We start from the raw sequence: 15,138 nt of genomic DNA, 5'->3' as shown, positions 1-15,138 counted from the left end.
GAGACCAGTTGGGGAAACTACGAGGAGCCAAACAAAAATTGGATTAGCCAATCAGCGTCTGGAGTGGGCGGGGCGATGACCATATATGGTCATAAAATCAGACAACTTCATCTTTTCAATGAATTTTAGCATTCAAATGAAAAAATAAGGCATAAGGATGTTTTTTAACCACACAAGGCCTACACTCACCCGGTGCATAATTAACTGGCGGCTCTAAATCGCAGAGATACAACGCAAGGTCAAACCGTGATTGGCAAATATGGCGGATTGAAACAGACGCGCCAAAAAATGTAAGCAGTACCGTGGTTTAAAAATGTCATTATTTTTATGATTTTGTTTATGGTTTTTCTAATTGTAGTTAAGTTATTATTTTAGAATTAAATATTTTTGTTTATTGTAATTAAATTAAATCTTTTAACAATTTTCTTTCATAAAACCAATCCATTTATTGAATGGCCAGCTGATTGCGACGCCCAGAACATGCAGAAAAGCCGTTTTCCTATCGCCATTTTCGAGTCAATTCGCCGAATTTAATCAAATCACACCAATTCCTAGTGAAAAATGGAAGCCTTTTCTCTCCAATAAGTGGACGCGATACCGCAAGTACCGGCTTGTTATACCGTTTTTCACCCTTAGTAGCGGGGGCTGCATTTATGCCCATATATGGTCATCAAAAGTCCATTTATTGACCAATCCATTTTTTGACGTTCGCCTCGTAGTTTCCCCAACTGAGACGCTTCAGATGAGTGCTCTAAAGTTGAATTTTGAAGTCACAGGTCGGGTCAAGGTTGAGGTCAGGTCAAACACCTGAAATCGGGTTTTCAGTAGCATGGACTTCAGAACCTCGCAATGGGCGTCTCTCGTCATAAACTGTCAAAACGGTGCACAAGCAATCATATAAGGCCTACAAGAGTGTCGGATCCATGTAGGGTAGGTGTCAGTTAAGCATAGGTCAAGGTCTAGGTCAGGTCAACCAGGTAGGCACATATCTCCGAAAATCAAAACTGATATTCGCAGCCTGTGACACATGTTTATGGGTAATTTTGGGCGTAGAACACGGTGGTAACATTCATTTTATCATATGTGTACGTGTTTGGTTCAAAAAGTTCAATTTGAAATGCATGTATCATGGTCGTGAAGAAGTCACAAGAAATTGCCAATATTCAGTTTAAGATTTTGGAAAATGTGGAACGATAATCAAAAATCGAAGATAGCCATTTGATTGCTCATGGTATTGGCAGTCTAATGGCGTTCACTGCATTTCTGTATTTTTATTGTGATTTTATGATTTTTTACATACCTATGTCGTTTTCGGTCGGAAACTCAGAAATCATGACATCACAAAAACTTTGATATCTCAAAAATTTTCCGCCCGATTTTTTTTTTTTGAAACTTTGTCACAATAAACTTCGATCAATTCCCTACAGGCACCCAAATTTTGGCACGCCGTTTTTATGTCGTAGCGCGGCGAAAAAGTGGGGGCGTTTAACGCCCCTCTCCCCCCCCCCCCCCAGCAACTCGCGGGATAAATTGATGAAATAGAATTGCCGCAGGTAGGGAATAAACCGATCCAGATGGTATATTCATTACCTCTCCACACATCATGTTATCAGTAGGCCACCATTGTGGTGGCCGTAAGAAATTCGGCGAATACTCATTTAATTGTTCCCCTCCACGGAAATCTTTAGTAAAAGGCGAAAGATTTGTACGTTTTGAAGGGAAACCAGAGATGGTTCTGGGGGCGAATTTTCAGCCTATACCACGCACTGGTTAGATCCTCATCGTTAGTTTTAGCTCCATTGTGGCCAGTGCAGCTCTAAAGTTATGTTGTCCTATGCAAGAAGTGCGCTGTCATGAGGCAAATTAGGTTTACCTCTTTCGACAAGTAAAGTGACTAAAAAAAACTTTTCATTTGTCCACCCAATAACTCAATATCTCTCCAAAAATTAAGGCCCCCTCGTTTTACCCCATCTACCGGGTGTAGCTTTAACCACAGCTTACGAAACAGCTCACCGAGATATTCACTCCGACTAGGACGGCCATGAAGTTGGTCCTAGGATTTCCTTGTCCATGAATCCAGTTTCTTGTCTATGAATCATGTTTTGGAAAGTGTTTGCATAATCAACGTCAGTCCATCACTACACCATCCCCTTTACACCGTTCACCGTTGTGGCGGGCCGCCGACAGTGACGACTATTTGGGGTTCATGTGAGTAGAAGTGCTGTGGCGTCATCTTTTGTGTTACAGATATGGGTGGTTTGCTTGCTTTGTCGTAGTCGGCCTGCCGCCAGGAGCGATTTCGGCCGTGTCGAATTTCTCGGTTGGGCTTTCTTAGGAGGCAGGCCTCCTACGATTGGCGATACGCCAGCTGAGTGGCGGTACTGAGTGGCGGCGCCATCTGGCGTGTCTTTGGCGTAATGGTGACACGCTTGCGTGGACAGCGTACAGGCCTGCGTTTGCGTGGTCTGGCTTGCCGCCAGGGGCGATATCGGCCAAGTAGGTGTTTTTCTCGATTGCGACTGCGGTTTGCGTGATTCGTGATCTGGATTGCCGCCAGGGGCGATATTGGCTGCGTTGGCGTATTTTGGTGGCTCGTCTTCGGCTTGTGTCTTCGGCTTGGTGGTGTTCGGCTTCCTTCTTCTTTGAATGCTCTGCGACAAAATTTCCCACGAACAACAGGACTTTTTTTTTCATTTTCATTTTTTTTGGGGGGGGGGGGCTTTTTCTTTATATATATATATTTTTTTTATATTTTTTTTATTATTATTATTTTTTTTGCCACTTTTTTTTGCCTCTTTTTGTCAATTTGTACACTTTATGGGCACAACACAACAAAACACTTTTTTTGTGAGCCTTTCATCATTTTTTTTTGCATCATTTTTTTTTTTTGGCTCATGTTTTTTTTCTCCTTCTTCTTCTTCATGAGGGTGGTGAAGCTGGATCCCTGTTGTTGGCAACGACCATACCATGCTGAAAATACCAGTTCCCGTCCGATCACTGAAGTCAAGCAGCATCGGGCCCGGTTAGTACTTGGATGGGTGACCGCCTGGGAACACCGGGTGTCGTTGTCATTTTCGCTTCATCAATCGGGGCCTGATTGTACATATGTATGCATGTATGAATTGACATCAAAAGCCTTCCACATAAGGCGTGGCGATTACGGCTTTTCGTGACGTTTGATGATTGATAAGATGTGATGATTGTTTAGGACAGCTTAACAGCAACGCCGTCAAGTCAACACTTAACCATTACATTTGCTCAGGGGCCAGGGCATGGCAATGGCGTTAGCAGATGTTTATGAACATGACGTAAGTAGGCATACCTTTTTATACACAATGTGGGAACTGGGGTATACCCTGGAGTCTAGGAGCAACGATAAATGGAAGTAACAAATGGTACTATTTGGGACACTGTGCTATGTGCTTCTGTATATAAAGGCACTGGCAATGTTGGTCCCGAACTGTCGCTGATACACAACACACTTACATTTCAACTTAGTAATCTCACTTCCTCATTTATCGGCAATTAAAAAGGGTTGGAGCGCGAACGCAACCTACCCCGCTAACAAAAATTGTACTCCCGAGTTATCCACATTTGGGATAATCGCAAGGGTCAACCCAACCGAAGTGCAATGGAAGGGCCTCGCCCTGGGGGAACCGCCTTCATGATCACGGTATCCCCTGAGCCAGGTAAGTATGAGTTCCACCGTTTTCATTTCATTTGTTTGTTAGGTGCTTCGGTCCATTTGGACCATTGCGCACCGTGTGTGTATAAACTATTCAATGTTTATAGATTCTACTCAAGGACCGTGTTCTTCTTTATAGACGATGTAAGATGTTTATTGCAGCCAGAAAGGAGAAGAGAAGCTGTAACAATGATGGATGATCATCGCCTAAAACAACTGATAAACTCATAGGGACGTCATGCGTTCGGCAATAAGTGTGTATTGGTGTGCGCTCGTTGTTGTACTTAGTACAATGTAAGACTATGTGTTCTATTGTAAGCGTGACTCGACAATGTGGACAAATAGTTCGAGGCTCCCGGTCAAAAATGAAGGAATGAGTAATATACGTATGACCAATTCTTAATCTCGCCAAGACCTGTTCCTCTCTTCTGGACTGTCGATTCGATGATGACCAATTTGCAATGTGTGGTTTGATTCGAAACAGCTGCGTTCCCAATCCAGTTGTGTCCCATAGGTGTTGCCAGAAGCGACAACATTGGTGTTTTATTAAAGCCCTGACGCTATTATGATCAAAAGGAATATCTGTTATTGTTGGAAGAAAAAGGGCTTCCTTGGCATATTCGTCGGCTTTTTCATTGCCTGCAATGCCACAATGACCCGGTATCCAAAGAAAATGAATTTCTTTTCCTGCGTTTGTAAGTTGCTGATGAAGACTCACTAAGTCATGAAGAATGTGTTGTGTGATGTTTGGCTGTAAAAGACTTTGTATAGCAGATTTGGAGTCGGAGCAGATACAAGCATGCTGTATGTGATGTTCATCAATGAGTTTTAGAGCGAGATATATGGCATACATTTCTGCAGCGTATACTGATAATTCATCGGCTATTCTTACGAGTGTTGGAGGAAGACCTTGCGAATAAACGCCTACTCCAACAGTATTACCTCGTTTCGATCCGTCCGTGAAAAGAAAGCGACAGTGGACATTTGTTGCCTGGTATGAAAGAAATGTTTGTCGGATCTCGTTGATCGAGAGGTTATCCTTAGGCATCGTAAATAAAAGTGCAACCGACAGGGGATGGATCATCCAAGGCGCCATCTGGCTGCGAGGCAGAGGTGTAATATTTGGAAGAACACATCCTAAGTCATTTTGATACTTGTTGAATCTCGATGCTATGGTAAGGCCTGTTCTCTTCTCGCATCTACCTAGATAATTGAAGTGTAATCTAGGTAGAATGGATATTGCTGCATAAGCTGCGTGAGAAGGAAATTGTTTTATTTTAGTTTGATACCGTAGTGTTAAATCCATCCTTCTTATGTGCAAAGGGGGTATGTTGGCTTCGACCTGTAACGCTGATATAGGCGATGTTTTAAATGCACCCAGAGCTAATCTTAGAAAATTGTTTTGTATCGTTTCTAGTTTAAGCAAATTATGCAAACTGCCTCCTGCATACATCACAGCTCCGTACTCTATGATTGGCAAAACTATTCCTTTGTATAATCGTAGTAAAGTCGAGCGGTCGGCACCAGCTGGCGTGCTAGTAAAGCAACGAAATAAGTTTAACCTTTTTTGACATTTAGTTCGTACATGCTTGACATGTGGACCCATAGTCAATCCGGGATCCAAAACAACCCCAAGAAACTTAAAGTTCTTAACAAGCGGAATGTGTGTACCATTCAGTGTGGGAAGTCTGGATGGTTGTATTCGAGTATTTCTGGAGAAAATCATAAGCGCCGATTTTTCTGCGGAAAATTCTAAACCGTATCTAACCGACCATTGTTCTACCTTATGAAGTGCAGTTTGTAAGTTATGAATGCCTATGTCATAGTCGGGTGCCGTACACCATATAGCGCTGTCATCAGCAAAAAGAGAATAAGAAACGCCGGAAGGAATGTCCTCAAACAAATCATCAATCATGATGTTAAAGAGGATCGGCGATAGACAACTACCTTGTGGGAGTCCGTTTTCCGTTTCGTAAGTATTTGAGAAAATGGAGCGAAGCTTTACGCGGAAACGTCTATTGCCGGAAAGGAAGTTGTGCAAGTAGTACGCCAAATGACCTTTAAGGCTAAGTCGTTTCAGTTTAAATAGCAAAGCTGGTTTGTATACCGTATCAAATGCCTTTTTAATATCTAAGAAAACTGCTGCAGTGTGTTGTTTCTTTTTATATCCTGTTCTTATGTCACTCTCTAGTCTAACTAATTGGTCGATTGGCGAATGGTGCTTGCGAAATCCGCACTGGAACTTGGAGAGCATATCATGAAGGAAGAAAGTGAGACGCTTAGAGACCATTCTTTCGAGTAGCTTCCCTAAACAGCTGGTCATAGCAATAGGACGGTAATTATTTGTGTCATATCGAGCTTTGCCTGGCTTTAATAAAGCAACAACCGTGCTATCCTTCCAATCTTCTGGAAAATGATGACTAGTGAATAAATTATTGAAGGCTTGCAGGATGTGGAGTTTCGAGTGTTCGGAAAGATGACGGAAAAAAGAATAGTGAATCTTGTCCGGTCCTACTGATGTGTTACCAGCTAAACTAATAGCATCATTAAATTCAGGCAATGAAAAAGGAACGTTATAATCTTCTGTATTATCAGAGACAAAGTCGCGTGGGTCGAGCAAAAAACGTCGACGCGCAACTTCAATGAAGCGAGGACGATATTGTTCATCAGAACTGGTGTGTGATATGTTTTCAGCCAAACAGTTCACGACGTCGTTTGGCTCACTGACTACATTCCCAGTTCCTGGAAGTCTAAGAATCGGGAAAGTTGCACTAGAACGTTTTCCCGATAATCGGCGAACTAAATCCCAAATTTTGCTAAGTGGCGTGGACGAAGTAAAGGAGGACAAAAAACGCTGCCAAGAGTCACGTTTTGCTGTCCTTATAACTCGTTTTGCGTTGGCGCGCTCTCGATTTCTGTTTATTAATGCTTGTTCTGTGCGATGTCTTAAATAAGCCCGAAAAGCTTGCTTTCTTTTTGCGATAGCTTGGCGTACCATGGGAGTCCACCATGGTACTGCATTTCCTTTTTTGCATGGTTTGGTCATAGGAATGCATCTACTTGCTGCTGAAATAATTGCTTCGGTGATAAAAGAAATATCATCAACTGGGTGAGCAAGGTGTTCATCCAGTTCGACTTCACATAACTCCGTGAACCTGGCCCAATCGGCCTTGTTCAAATTCCATCGAGGGCTGAAAGAAGAAACTCCTGCAACTGGAAAGCAAAAGCGAAGAAAAATCGGATAATGGTCACTATCGTGTATGTCACTATCTACATTCCACTCAAACCAAGTAGCCAAACATGGAGAAGAGATGGACAAATCGATGGCTGATTCAGTGTTATGCGATAAATTGAAATGTGTCGGCTGGTTGCAATTGAGTATTACCAGTCGATTTATGTCCAAGAAGTCTTCGAGTATTTTTCCTCTGGGCTTTAATGTTTGTCCGTCCCACCAAGCTGGACTGTGGGCATTAAAATCACCCAGAAGAAGAAAGGGATTCCGAAATTGGCTGACGAGATCATTGAGCTGCCTTAGAAGGTCAGTGTTATCAAGATCTGGTGGAAGATAAATACTACAGATGTCGATGTTCCTGCCATTCATATATATTGTGCATGCTACAGCTTGCAAGTCTGTTTGGATGTTTATTTGACTATGTGTGTAATCGTTTTGAACATATAAAGCCACGCCGCCGTGTCGGCGTTGTCCGTAAAGTTCGTCGAATCTATATAAAGTGTAGTTTGCTAGTTGAAAATTGTATGGATCCGTCGGTAAGAACCAAGTTTCTTGGAGAGCAATAAGTACCGGAGTAAGTACGGAGAAGAAGTTTTTTATTTCGGCCCACTTAGAAAGCAGGCCACGACAGTTCCATTGCAGCATGGTGTACGAATTCATGATTGTGGACGCGAAGATCTTCCACGGCTGGGCGAGGCCCAGCTCGACGCGCGGTTACGCCCCATCGCCACCCGAACCGGTGGCCGTGGCTGGCGATCTTTGGACTGTTCATCCGTGTGATGGGAGGAGGGTTTTGGGCGAGAACCACTCGATCTCTGGACCCTTATCCAGCCAGTGGAGCGGCTTGCCCCAACAGACTTTGGTTTCTGCGCGATCTCGGGAGAGATAGCTGGCTGGGAGTCGGGAGGGGACGGCATCTGTTCATCAGGGACCTCAGACGTCTGAGTCGTGCTCGTGGTGGCGATCGGTTCGGGGCTCAGGGGCCGCAGCAGCTCCAGAGGAGGTAGTGCGGCGATCGGCTCAGTCTGTGTGCTGGAGGAGGTTGTCTGGGTGCTGGCAGCCTTAGCGTAAGTCCTACCGGGTGTTGGTGTTGTGGTTTGGGCTTCCACGCGACGGCGGGCCTCAGGGTAGGAGATGTCAGCTTTGGCTTTGAGTTCACAAATGCTTTTTTCTTTTTTCCAGGTCGGGCATTGAGAGGATGAGACTGTGTGGTCTGGGCTTCCGCAATTGAGGCACGAGACAGGGGAAGTGCAGGGAGAACCCTCGTGAGGAGCCTCACCACACTTGGGGCAGCGAGCAGTCTGCCGGCAGGAGGAGCTACCGTGTCCAAAGCGTTGGCATTTGTAGCAGCGAAGCGGGTTCGGGACGAAAACTCGGACATCCTTTTTCAGCCAGCCAATCACGATACTTTCCGGCAGAGTGGTGAAGTCGAAAGTAAGGACTAAGAGACTCGTGTCGTGTCGTTGGCCATCACGGAACGTGGTCAGACGTCGGATGTGGGTCACCCCGTCCCCTCTGAGTTCGGCCAGGATCTCGTCTTCGGTCATGTGGCGGAGTTCGGGAGCGAAAATAGTTCCTTTACAGGAGTTGCGAGCGTGGTGGAGCGAAACGGTGACCTTCTTGCCGCAGAAAGTTGTAGTCTTCAGGAGTGCCTTTGTGTGTTTGCGTGAGTTCGTTTTGATGATCAGAGTGCCGTTCGCTGGTGCTTCTATGTCTACATAGCATGGACCGCATATGGCGTCTACCTGTTTTTGTGGCCAGAACACGTTGATCTTCCGGAAAGAAACCTCACTATCACAAGGCTTTACGACCAGGTAAGAACCGTTCGAAGCTAAGTAAGGCTCGTCAGAAGAGCGATCAGCGGTGGCACAGGCAGGTGCGTAATCAAAGTTCGTGCGCGGGTCAGAGCTCCGGGAGTGGTCGGTGGACGGGCGAGGGTCAGAGATCCGGGCGTGGTCGGCAGACAAGCGAGGGTCGGAGTCCAGGGCGGGGTCAGAGGTCGAGCAAAGGTCAGAGGTCCGGGCGTGGTCGGAGGACGAGCGAGGGTCAGTACCAGGTAGGGCAGCCGAGGGGTGGGTGGAGGAGGGAGGGGTAACGGTTGGGCGGGAGTCGGTTTCCATGGAGGCAGGAGCAGGGTCAGGAGAGGGATTCGAGACGGGAGGAGAGTCGGTGTCAGAGTCGGAGCAGGAATCAGAAAGCGGGCGCTGACGGCGCCGCTTCCCCATGATGGGGCAAACGGAAGTTGGGTATAGGCAGTGAAGGGTCAAGGATGGGAACAGTTGGTATCAACAGGGAAGATAGGAGTGCGTGCGCGAGGAAAGAGCTCAAACAGTACCCGTGAAATGCCAGCCAAATGCTAACGATCACCTTAGCCTGTGTGTTGTTGAGTTCCACCGGCGACTTTTCCGTATATATCCCATAGTGACTAAGGAGTACGTTCTTCCAACTAGAAGTTCATGGGATAGCCTAAAGCTGACACAAAACGTTAAGGGCGCATGCTGCTTTACAAAAATTTGATGGTCCTGAACCCCTTGTCAGCATTGTTCACCTTAAGATTCAGAAAAACGTTACGGCACATTTTCTAAAAACGCAGCATAGAATTTGGTGCAGTACAAAACTGCCCTCTATGAGCTGTATATTAAGTTATAGTTCAGAGAGTAATCTATGGACCGATAGATCAATGACCTGCTGGTCTATCATGGTCAATCATTACCTACTACAATATAAGTCTACCAGTTTAGTTCATAAATTATTAAACTACCCAGAATGTTACAAATGTTAACTTATTTGAAGATATTTAAGTCAAGACGTAACATGAACATGACTCAAGTAATTAATGACTCCCATAGCATAGAGTGACATCAGCGAGCTCTAGCGGGCTACACCACCGCCATCTATAGGCCGTTGGTAGTAGGTATATCGATAACAGTGGGCTAGCGGGCTACAACACCGCCACCTATCGGAGGTTGGAGAAATTCGCCACCTCTCCAGCTATATCATATTTCATGAGTGACTAAGAATGCTGAAACTTCTCATTTGAGATCAATTCAGACGAGCCTCGTAATATCGCAATATGGCGGAGAGCAGGGCATAGGGCACTGAGCAGGACACGAGGTATGCACTGGACAGGTCAGGGTTCAGAGCTGGGCACAGTTGACAGTTCAGGGAACAGGGAAGGGCGCGAGGCATGACACAGGGCAGGGTATAGTATAGGGGGCATAATTCGAAGAGCAGGGCAGAGAACAGGGAACATGACAGATAGCACGTGCACGGAACAGGATATGACATATTCCAGGGCGAGGCAGTGACCCGGGACACGCTTCATGTTTTAGCTGTCGCCACTCTTAAAGCTAACAGTGCAACTACGACGGTTACTGAATGAATAACCTCTCAACACTATAGTGACCACTCAGGACGTGGAAATGACTATGGTATTTGGGGTTCAGGTGAGTAGAAGTGCTGTGACGTCATCTTTTGTGTTACAGATCTGGGTGGTGAAGCTGGACCCCGATTGTTGGCAACGACCATACCATGCTGAAAATACCAGTTCCCGTCCGATCACTGAAGTCAAGCAGCATCGGGCCCGGTTAGTACTTGGATGGGTGACCGCCTGGGAACACCGGGTGTCGTTGTCATTTTCGCTTTGGCAGTGAGGGCTGTGATGATCGTCTATAATTTCCACTGAATGCTTTTTTCGTTATGGCCTCTGCGGAGCAGTCTGGAAACATCTTCATATTTGTTTGGACTCAACATCTTCATGCTTCGCAACGTTCTTCTCCGTAGTGAAAGACTCTTGGAGTTGGGACTGAAGTCATCGCCAAAGAGTCAAAGACGTTAACGCACCATTGTTTCACATTGCGGAGATTCCGTTGTCCTCAAACGGCAGTGATAGGTATGACCTGCCCTGAAAATGCAGTTTCTGTCTCGAGATTTGACCTGAGTTACGTCCAACTGTGTGTGCCGCTTTCCAGCTTTCTTGTGCTGTCGCTTTGATATGGTCACTGAAGCATAAGACAAAACAGCGTCAACAGTCAACACGTAAACCATTACATTTGCTCAGGGCATGGCAATTGCGTTTTGATACATCAGGCATGACATACATATGAGTGATCATGAAGGCGGTTCCCCCAGGGCGAGGCCCTTCCATTGCACTTCGGTTGGGTTGACCCCTGCGATTATCCCAAATGTGGATAACTCGGGAGTACAATTTTTGTTAGCGGGGTAGGTTGCGTTCGCGCTCCAACCCATTCTTAACTTACATAAGCGGTGAACTGAAAGAAGCGTTAGTGAAGCAAGAGTACCTGTGTTGACGGAACATGTATGTAACATACATGTTATGTAGATACATGATCTATGCATACCTGTATGCGTAGATACATGTATCTACGCATACTTGAATATGTAAGAAGCCCAGACATCTCTCAAACGCCGTATTCCTCAACAAATCATCGTGTCGTGTCGCGGTGCCACTGCCACCGCCGGGCCGGCGCGGTTCACGGTACACTACAAACACAGCTGCGCGCCATAAAACTAGCGCTGCGAGCGCAGGAAATGCGGTCCCCCGGTCCCGGATCACCCACACACGCGCTCATACGGAAACACACACAACACACAGCACGCCACATTATACCAATTCATGAAACGATTCTATCACAACCTGCATAGACGATTTCCGCAAGCATGCTTAGGGTCTTCCCAAGATACCTATAAGAAACAGGTAGATCCGATGTTTGAAAGTAAAGCCCCAGTCACAAATGTGACGCACCTGTGACATTTCCTGACACCCACGTGACTATTGTATTAACTTTTGTGTTTTGCGATGTTTTGACCTTATTTAAAGTACTGAAAGCTCAAAATGAATGATTAATGTTGTTTAAAGCAGCATATTAATAATTATGTTTGTAAATTATCGATAAGCTGCTTATAGCAGGTCACGTGATTGCTACCAGATTATGTGCTCAGAAAGCATCTTTTCAACTTCGATTTTGAACAATTTTTACCTCCTTTGAGGCCAAATGATGGACGGTTTGAGGCACACGATGAAATGCTGAATCTATTGATGCCAAAATTTGTTCGTTTTTTGCATTTTTAGACTAGTATATCCTGGCTCAAACTTTGACCAGTTTGTGTGTAAACCCTATGGTGAAGGGAAAACTTCACGCCCAGCAGACGTCTTTACAGTGCTGCCAAATCGTGTTTGGTGGGGGTCGAGTCTTCCTGCCCAAGTCGTTCCGAATGTGCTGCAAGTACCTTTTGGTAGAGCAATGAGAAATTATATAGGGTGCTACGGAGCCTAATGTCAAGACTAAATAACTTATTGGTGGGAACATGGGCCTCACCGGGATGCCCAAGTTACTCATGCTGCAGATTTGCTTTATGTCATACGTGACTTGCCGAGCTGTCGGCCTCGGCACATGCTTTAAAGACTTAGACCTAGTGTGCCTGCTGCCTAGCGTCTTTGTCCCATTTTGGGGCAGAGACCCGGGACACGCTTCAGCTTTCGCCACTCTAAAAGCTAACAGTGACTACGACGGTTACTGAATGACTAGCGTCAACATTGAAACCATCTTATTCACTCGGGACGTGGAAATGACTATGGTATTTGGGGTTCATGTGAGTAGAAGTGCTGTGACGTCATCTTTTGTGTTACAGATATGGGTGGTGAAGCTGGATCCATGTTATTGGCAACGACCATACCATGTTGAAAATACCAGTTCCCGTCCGATCACTGAAGTCAAACAGCATCGGGCCCGGTTAGTACTTGGATGGGTGACCGCCTGGGAACACCGGGTGTCGTTGTCATTTTCGCTTCATCAATCGGGGCCTGATTGTACATATGTATGCATGTATGAATTGGCGTCAAAAGCCTTACACATAAGGCGTGGCGATTACGGGTTTTCGTGACGATTGATGTGATTGTTTGATGATTGATAAGATGTGATGATTGTTTAGGACAACTTAACAGCAACGCCGTCAACAGTCAACAGTCAACACGTAAACCATTACATCTGCTCAGGGGCCAAGGGCATGGCAATGGCGTTAGCAGATGTTTATGAACATGACGTAAGTAGGCATACCTTTTTATACACAATGTGGGTACTGGGGTATACCCTGGAGTCTAGGACCAACGATAAATGGAAGTAACAAATGGTACTATTTGCGACACTGTGCTATGTGCTTCTGTATATAAAGGCACTGGCAATGTTGGTCCCGAACTGTAACTGATACATAACACACTTACATTTCAACTTTGTAATCTCACTTCCTCATTTATCAGCAATTAAAAAGGGTTGGAGCGCGAACGCAACCTACCCCGCTAACAAAAAATGTACTCCCGAGTTATCCACATTTGGGATAATCGCAGGGGTCAACCCAACCGAAGTGCAATGGAAGGGCCTCGCCCTGGGGGAACCGCCTTCATGATCACGGTATCCCCTGAGCCAGGTAAGTATGAGTTCCACCGGCGACTTTTCCGTATATATCCCATAGTGACTAAGGAGTACGTTCTTCCAACTAGAAGCTAATGGGATAGCCTAAAGCTGACACAAAACGTTAAGGGCGCATGCTGTTTTACAAAAATTTGATGGTCCTGAACCCCTTGTCAGAATTGTTCACCTTAAGATTCAGAAAAACGTTACGGCACATTTTCTAAAAACGCAGCATAGAATTTGGTGCAGTACAAAACGGCCCTCTATGAGCTGTATATTAAGTTATAGTTCAGAGAGTAATCTATGGACCGATAGATCAATGACCTGCTGGTCTATCATGGTCAATCATTACCTACTACAATACAAGTCTACCAGTGCAGTTCATAAATCATTAAACTACCCAGAATATTACAAATGCTAACTTATTTGAAGGTCGTAAAATGAACATGACTCAAGTACCTAATGACTCCCATAGCATAGAGTGACATCAGCGAGCTCTAGCGGGCTACACCACCGCCATCTATAAGCCGTTGGTAGTAGGTATATCGATAACAGTGGGCTAGCGGGCTACAACACCGTCACCTATCGGAGATTGGAGAAATTCGCCGCCTCTCCAGCTATCATATTTCATGAGTGGCTGAGAATGCTGAAACTTCTCATTTGAGATCAATTGAGACGAGCCTCGTAAGATCGCAATATGGCGGAGAGCAGGGCATAGGGCACTGAGCAGGACACAATGTATGAACTGGACAGGTCAGGGTTCAGAGTTGGGTATATTCAGGGTTACTTTTACAGGAAAAGTTGAGAGGGGGAATAAAGTTCGGGGCAAAGGCGGATCCAGGGGCATCTGAAAGGGGGGTGGGCGGCAATACCATTAGGTTTTTCGTTAGGATGGAGCCCGCAGAACCTTACCTACCCCCAAATCCTATTCTTTCCTCGGGTTTCAGCCACTTTATTTTGGAAGGTTGCCAAAAAATAATTTTGCTAAAAAATATACGCACCTACCTTGGCTGTAAGGGGCGGGGGAGGTCCCAACTTTACTGCGCCCTTGCAAATGCCAATCAGTAGTATCAACCTATCAGTGGTATCAATAACTAGTAGGTATACCCCGGCCAAACATTAAGTAACGCCTTTCTAAAGAGAGAGGTTAATCCGCGCCCTGATTGGAGGTCATTTTGGCCCCCATGTGGGTTTTCTTGAAAAGCGAAGAACGGCGGCGCGCAGCGCCGCCAAATTTTTAGTAACTTACCGGGCATCAATTTGAAACCTTCGCACAAAATTTCAAGTCTTAGGTCACCTTAGGTCAGGAGTAATTGATGTCAAACTGTTCGAGCAAAAATGAGCAAAAAACATGAAATTCTTAAACGCTCACAAAAGCTACAGTTAACGAGCAATTCCAAAGTTCTTTGTGTGGTCGTGTATGTAGAGAAACGAAGGCGCTACAAAACTGCAACCTCTACAACTACAAGGTGGGCAGTGATATCCGAACAAAAACTAATGAAGCACAAAACTTGAATTATTACTATTAGTATTAGTGAGCACTGAGCAGTGAAAGTTCCATTGGGAAAGCCGGCTGTGATGAGGTACATTTTTTTTGCGCCCTGCTCTGCATGCAAAGCAGATGAACGTGAATGCTGCATAAAGAGAAAAGTCATTTATTACTCAAAGCTTTAATGCCTATGGGACAAAAATAACGTTGTTTTTCCTTCAATGATTCCGGTTTGGAGGATGGTTAAACACGGCCATTGTCATATTGGGACAAAAATTTTTACATGTCTGGCCTTGGCGTCGAT

At 45.3% G+C, this 15,138-nt stretch overlaps 7 non-coding genes across 7 annotated transcripts; 4 read left to right on the top strand and 3 right to left on the bottom strand.

The window, feature by feature from the left end:
- Positions 1-1,614: 1,614 nt before the first annotated feature.
- Positions 1,615-1,732, bottom strand: LOC122391631. The gene has a single exon (XR_006258387.1). It is a non-coding gene; the product is annotated as a U5 spliceosomal RNA (small nuclear RNA).
- A 1,220-nt stretch (positions 1,733-2,952) lies between these two features.
- Positions 2,953-3,071, top strand: LOC122391635. Its single transcript, XR_006258391.1, has one exon. It is a non-coding gene; the product is annotated as a 5S ribosomal RNA (ribosomal RNA).
- Positions 3,072-3,530: 459 nt separating this feature from the next.
- Positions 3,531-3,697, bottom strand: LOC122391628. The gene has a single exon (XR_006258384.1). It is a non-coding gene; the product is annotated as a U1 spliceosomal RNA (small nuclear RNA).
- Positions 3,698-10,433: 6,736 nt separating this feature from the next.
- On the top strand, positions 10,434-10,552 carry LOC122391634. The gene has a single exon (XR_006258390.1). It is a non-coding gene; the product is annotated as a 5S ribosomal RNA (ribosomal RNA).
- Positions 10,553-10,997: 445 nt separating this feature from the next.
- On the top strand, positions 10,998-11,164 carry LOC122391630. The gene has a single exon (XR_006258386.1). It is a non-coding gene; the product is annotated as a U1 spliceosomal RNA (small nuclear RNA).
- Positions 11,165-12,600: 1,436 nt separating this feature from the next.
- On the top strand, positions 12,601-12,719 carry LOC122391636. Its single transcript, XR_006258392.1, has one exon. It is a non-coding gene; the product is annotated as a 5S ribosomal RNA (ribosomal RNA).
- A 483-nt stretch (positions 12,720-13,202) lies between these two features.
- LOC122391629 lies at positions 13,203-13,369 on the bottom strand. The gene has a single exon (XR_006258385.1). It is a non-coding gene; the product is annotated as a U1 spliceosomal RNA (small nuclear RNA).
- Between the last annotated feature and the right edge of the window lie 1,769 nt (positions 13,370-15,138).

Source organism: Amphibalanus amphitrite, unplaced genomic scaffold (genome assembly GCF_019059575.1).
Source record: "Amphibalanus amphitrite isolate SeventyFive unplaced genomic scaffold, NRLGWU_Aamphi_draft 000446F_arrow, whole genome shotgun sequence".
In the NCBI taxonomy this organism is placed as follows: Eukaryota; Metazoa; Arthropoda; class Thecostraca; order Balanomorpha; family Balanidae; genus Amphibalanus; species Amphibalanus amphitrite.
The sequence above is the reverse complement of the archived record's forward strand: the minus strand, read 5'-3'. Positions and strand labels throughout refer to the sequence as shown.